Source organism: Cherax quadricarinatus, chromosome 48, assembly GCF_038502225.1.
Source record: "Cherax quadricarinatus isolate ZL_2023a chromosome 48, ASM3850222v1, whole genome shotgun sequence".
Lineage (NCBI taxonomy): Eukaryota > Metazoa > Arthropoda > Malacostraca > Decapoda > Parastacidae > Cherax > Cherax quadricarinatus.
This window is the reverse complement of record NC_091339.1, coordinates 5,738,497-5,744,990: the sequence shown is the minus strand read 5'-3', so window position 1 is coordinate 5,744,990 and position 6,494 is coordinate 5,738,497. Positions and strand designations below refer to the sequence as shown.

At 39.9% G+C, this 6,494-nt stretch overlaps 1 protein-coding gene across 5 annotated transcripts in view; it reads right to left on the bottom strand.

Annotated features, from left to right (window-relative positions):
- Positions 1 to 6,494, bottom strand: part of LOC128696198 (neural-cadherin-like) — a 703,451-nt gene that overhangs the window by 694,081 nt on the left and 2,876 nt on the right. The window lies entirely within an intron of this gene.

Genomic DNA, 6,494 nt, shown 5'->3' with positions numbered 1-6,494 from the left:
TGGGAGGTCTGGTTAAGGACTGGGCTACGGGGGTGTTAACCACAGGAAAACCCTACAGGTAGACTCCAGGTAGGTAAAGTACTAACAGCAACGTTCAAGGCAGGCTAAACTGCAGACCTTCACTACTCGCATAGATTCAGTTAAGCACTTAAATTACTAGGAACGTTTGAAGTTCTTTATTCTTTGGCACGCAGGCGAGACAGGTACATTATAATCTACACCTGGAAAATTCTAGAAATATTGGACCCAAATTTGCAAACACAAATTGTTCCCTATGAAAATAATGAGACTTGACAAACGGTGCAAAATACCCCAACGAAAAGCAGGGGTGCAGCGAGTACACTAAGGAAAAACTCAGTAAGTGTTAAGGGACCATAACTTTGCGATGTCCTTCCTTCATACATAATGGGGATTGCCAACAGACACCTGGCTGTCTTCAAGAAGGAACTGGACATGTTTTTCAACTCGATGCCTGTTCGGCCTGGCTGATCAAGCCATCCACTGGAAGACCTCCTCTGGGACGGGGCCGGCGGGTTTGACCCTAGGAACACACTTCAGGTAGACTCCAGGTAAGAGGTTTTGCAGGTAATGCAGGATACCTCCGGTGAAAAGCAGAGGCGCAATGAGTAGAGAAAACTCAATACATGCAAAGGAACCATGTATTTTCAACACCCACCCTCCATGCATAAGGATGATCATTAACAAACCGTCTTCATGAGGAAACTACACAAATTCCTTAGATCAGTTCCTGATCATCCGACTGGCTGTGGAGCATACAGTGGACTGCAGGCGGCAGGCACTAACAGCTTTATGACCAGGCCAGCAACCAGGAGGCCTGGTCTAGAACTGGGTCGAGGGGATGGTGACCTCCGGAAGAAATAAGTATCCTACAGGTAACTTTACTAAGCCTAGTTTTTAAAAATACAAACCTGAGATGTTCATGGTGAAGAGGGTACGGCAAAAATTTTAGTAGTTCATGTAAAAGCTGTCAAAAATGAACTAAAATAAGAATAAGATGGTTTTGAATTAGCACAGGATATACTGCATTTGATCAGGCTTTTCTTTACCAAGCGGACTGTTCAGGGACCGGGTCGCGGAGGACGTTGACCCTCTGAAAACACTCCAGGTAGAATTCAGGCAGAAACCCTCCCCAATTTCCTACAACTCTCGAGTAGCACGGGCAAGAGGTGACCCACTTGGGCATTCCAGGACAGGTGCGTCAGGGTAGCCAGCCGTCACTGTCTACACCCGTCAACGCAGCTACAACTTCTCACCGTATTCAAATCCGCAGTCCTCCCTCACGCTAACACTCATATTACTGGCGGCTCACCCTCCCTTCCCTCCCAACCCAACGGCTCAGTCACACTCAATACTATCATTATTAACATTTGATGTACAACTCCATTGATTTTACACATATCAAGTTTAAGGAGTCGCAGCAAGTGCAAAATTCTAAATAAGGCTAAGTCCCGTTTAACCAATCAAAAATGAATGCATTAAACAGAACCTCTCCTTGCAACAGGCGACACTGACAATACCTTAATATTACAACCAATAATCAATTACCAGCAAGCGATACAAGGAAACTGTGGTAATTTCCTGAGCAGGTGATGACGCTCAACCTGGGAATTTGCTTGCGTGAGCCTCCAGGAAAACAGTGATGGTAACCAGATGCATTTCTACGGTTTCACTGTTAGTCATATCCGTCCTATTCTGTTTCTCCCTATTATTTTCCTCTTTCCCAGTTTAGTCATTTAAGTTTTAATTAAATACGTTCGATGCAAAAACAAATCAAGGAAAATTAAAAAGGCAAAGGAAAATTTTTATTTACAACTCAGAAACCAACCCTGTTAGCAATATAGCTATATAGTTTAAGGAAAGCGCAACACAGGCGCTCAGAATTTTTCCACTATAAATGTACGCTATTTCCTGACAAAGGAAAAACTGGTTCGTGGAAATTGCTTCACACTAAAGTTTCTGAGACAAGTCTAGTTTTTTTCAAGAAATTAAGTCATAAAATATCTTGCAATGCAGAATTGAAACTTGCACTACACCTTGACTTATCTGTAATGGCTAACACTAGTCAATTTGTCAAGCATCATCTCTCACAAATATATTTCATGCTGAATTGTTTATGTAGGAAAAATATGATGCATCATAATATTCTTTCATCCTGAGAATTTATATTCATTTGTTGTAACTATACAAGTTCACTAGACTAAAATTTTGCTTTGTATTCACTATGAAATGACGTATGCGTAGTCTACTAAATCAATCAATGTTAAGGATATTTGATCACTAATTTATACAACTGATACCATTCTGTGACATAATTACATCGACTTAGTCTGCCTTCTTCAACTGTCATAGCCCATATATAATCTCAAGATTAATCCTTCCCCACAGAAGGAAAACGAGTCACTCCTACAAATTCATGGATAGGTAACATGGATTTTGCAAAGGCGTTTGGCAAATTTGATCATGGGGTGACTGCACACAAAATGGGGGCTATAGGCATAATGGGGTTGGTAGGCAAATGGATTTTCAACACAATAAGGCAATAAGCTTGAATAATGAAAAGGTGGATAGGAACTTTCAAAACAAGGGAAATAGTGTCAATGGTGACAAGAATTCAAATCGCTTGTGCTCTCTCATTTGGAGTATTGGTTAGCGTTGACTGCCCTGTTCAGGGCAGGAGAAACATCAATAACGGCCTACATAGAACCAATAAAGCATTTAAATTAATTACCGGGAACGAGTGGAGGAGAGATACACATGAGTATACGAGGAAAGTACTCAGGGGTCTAGTTCCGAATCTGCGCACTGCCAAAACATAATGGAGAGAGACGTACGAGAGGAACTGTAAAATAAAGCCAGTTAAAAGCAAAGGCGCCATGGGCACAATATTTGTATGAACATTCATGGCCCCAGACTATTCAATATCTTACCAGATTTCAGAAACGCTTCAGGAACAAGTGTAGAAATCTTCCAGAGGAAACTGAACAAGTGCCAGATCATCCAGGCTCTGATGGATATGTGGGCTAGCGGGTCGCCAACAACAACAGGCTGGTTGACCAGGCAAGCACCAGACAAGCCTGGCCTCCCGCGGCCTGCTCCAGGACCAGGCCGCCTGGTGGATCAACGCCTGATCAACCTGCCTATTACTGTTGGCCGCAAAGTCCAACATACGAACCACAACCCGGCTAGTCACTATCTGATATGAGGAACTTGCCAGGTTCTCTCTCTTTAAGACAAAAGGCTTCTGATAATTGCCCTTATGCATGGGGGGAGGGTAATTATTATTATTATAATCAAGGGGGAAGCGCTAAACCCGGAGGATTATACAGCACCTTGGGGGGGATGTGGAAGGCATTCAGGCTTAATTCGGGGAACTGGAGCACAGATCCAATTCCTTAAATCAAGAGCCCCTCACCAACATCAAGGAACCTTCCTTGAGGGGGGGAGGGTGCTAATATATGGGATCTGACACTTCTTCCGCCCCCCCCCCCTTTTTTTCGAGGTATTTTGCACTGTCTGCCAAGCCTCTTGTTTTCATACGGAGTGGTTTCAGTCAAGTTTGGGATTAGTCCTCCCGGCTTTTTCAGGGATATGTTCAGGCAATCCCAGTTCTTGATTGAACATTATGTAACTATTGTTTGAAGTTCCACTTTACGAAGTATTGTTTATATTAGCAAATACTGTCGAGCCAAACGAGATGATATTAACAACTTGTTCAATAACTAAACACAGGCGCTGCTACTATGTCAGGAGAATAAAGATAGCTACTACCACCATGAACTTTAATCTCGTCAACTAGCTCAATACATGACTCACAATCGCTTATTTTCCACTTGTCTGACCTAAGCTCGGAGACAATGGTAAACCCCCTACAGTGCCACTAATTGTTCGTTTGACATCACTATGCCATAAATTTACATAATAATGCTATATTTCAATTTTTATTCATTTATTTATTACGGTATATATTAACCAAATACTATACCAGATTAAATAAATTTTAGTATTTTAATAAATCACATGAAAATATATGGTATAAATTAAATCCTCTTCTGTATTTTCAGACATTTTCAAAAAGATAATTGTAATCTTTATAACAGCTTTAAATATGGACAAACGTTTAAGCAACTTTCAATTCTTCCCAATACGGAACTACAGTTGTTATTCAAACAAGTACACAAATCTGCGATGGCTAGGTAAGCCTGTAGGCAACAAACAGGAAAAAACTTGGAGATCTGGCAGCCACTAGATATATATCCTCAAACGGTGTCAGAAAACCTAAAATTTTAAAATACTCACAGGTAAAAATCAGTTGCAATGTGTACAGGATGGTTGGTGTGTGTTGAGTACGTGTAGCTGGCTGTAGGTGCATGGTGAAGTATCTTTACCCAGAATCTCTCAAACGAGACAATAAGCCCAATGAAATCCGTGTCACCAATTAGTGGAAATGCTCTTGTCGACAGCCTACCGCTGCAAAGCTTTACAAAACGGGATTTGATGAGCAATATGGTTTCGTTCCAGAATGATGACCTTTACAAAGACATTCAGCAAGGTTAACACTAACGTGCTAGTGACTCATGACTACACGTAAAAGGTAATCACCTAGAGTGCGCAGAGAAAGGCATGCTGGATAGGATTAAAAATTGCAAATTGCGTATTCTGAGACTTTTGGGCTGATAGGCAAGTGACGTAACGATCCCAGTCTTTCTAGTGTGGTCTATTTTATTACAAAACTGTCATTAATCCATAAATATTCGAATACATAGCACTAATTAAAAATGCATACACAGAGTCATTTAATACTGCAATCTTTAGCAGTCAAAACGTATACATAATTTGGCAATTAATTAACGCGCATTTAAAAGCACACACGTGCGCTCTTTATGTGTAAGTACATGTGCTCACGCCTCACCAAGTAGTGGCAACATCAGATACGCTACAGACTAGACACTGAAAGGTTTCAGATACCATCTGCTTACCCGGTTCCCCCCCCCCTTATCCTTCCTACCCCGGCAACCCACATGGTTGCTATCAAGGATAATCACGTTTCAACATGACAGCTGTCCTTCCATTTAGTCACCACCTTCCACGTTACACATTTTATCTATTCATTTTACTTGGTAAATTTGAGAACCACAAAATTCCCTATCATTCAAGTAAGTTAACATGTTAATGATTTCGGGAATCTCACAATATTACGGTGCCAACATTAACATCAGACTTGGCCTATGAATGGCTGGTCGTAATACAAAACACAAAAAGTTAGCCAAAATTAATACCTCTAAGATAGTAGCTATAATCCATTAGATCCAGAGGCTGTAATAAAAACAGACTAAATGTTTACACAAACTGATTTAATAATTAATAAAGCAAGTTATAATAAGTGTGTACCGAATTTAAGTATGTTTGCAAAATTTACCTCTAATTTTACACGTTTAAAAAGAAAAGACCGGACTTTCGTTTCACAATCATATGACGAGACAGTAACACCCTCCTGGATAATTGCTAATATCAACTTACTCGAGACATGTCTCAAGATTTTATTTTAATCAGGGGAAGCGCTAAACCTGTTGGTGTCATAGGACCAGGGAAAAGGGCGGCTATCACGCTCGATCAGATGGAGAGGGCATATACATTTCCCTGGATCAAGGAAATAAGCCTTAATAATGTTTTATAATCTTGTAAAATTACTTTTAATGGAACACTGAAAACTCTTTTAAAGGTCAATAGCTTATTTAGTGACATGAACAATCCCTCAAATTGCTTTATTGGTGCCATTAACGTGAACATAAAAAAGGAGAAACACTGAGCAGGCCTACTGGCCCATACTAGGCAAGCCCTTCTCATACCCAAACCCAATAACAAACATATCTGTCCAACCCATTTTCAATGCTACCTAAGGAATAAGCTTTGATAACACTTAACTCATGAGCAACTTCCCACTCGCATTCATTCCTTCTCACTCATGTATTTATCTAACCTAAATTTGGAGCTTTCCAACCCAATATTTTCCTATATCCTTTCTAAATCTAAATTTATCCAATTTGAGGAATGTATTCCCCAACTCATAGAATATTACTATTACTAACCACTAGTCAATATTTTATGGTACTTAATGTTTTAACTAGCCGTTCGAATAGAATATACATGGTACTTGTATTAACAAATCTTAAGATCCTATCAATTCCACTGTTACTGAAGCAATTATGCTAATTAATAAAAGATACAATTTTTTTTTTAAACCACACACATTTGCATACACCTCACCTCAAGAGGCAGAGAAATACTATATCAAGTTGACTTGCTACTGTTTAGGCATGACACTGAACAACAAACATTTTAAGTACGTATTATATCGTGATAGGACTGCTTGTAACAAATATGAAGTAAATACAAAACACGTGAAAACGCTCAAATTTGAAGTGACAATGCATCTGGCTATAAACACAAGGTTCCAGTGACGAAAAACACTCATA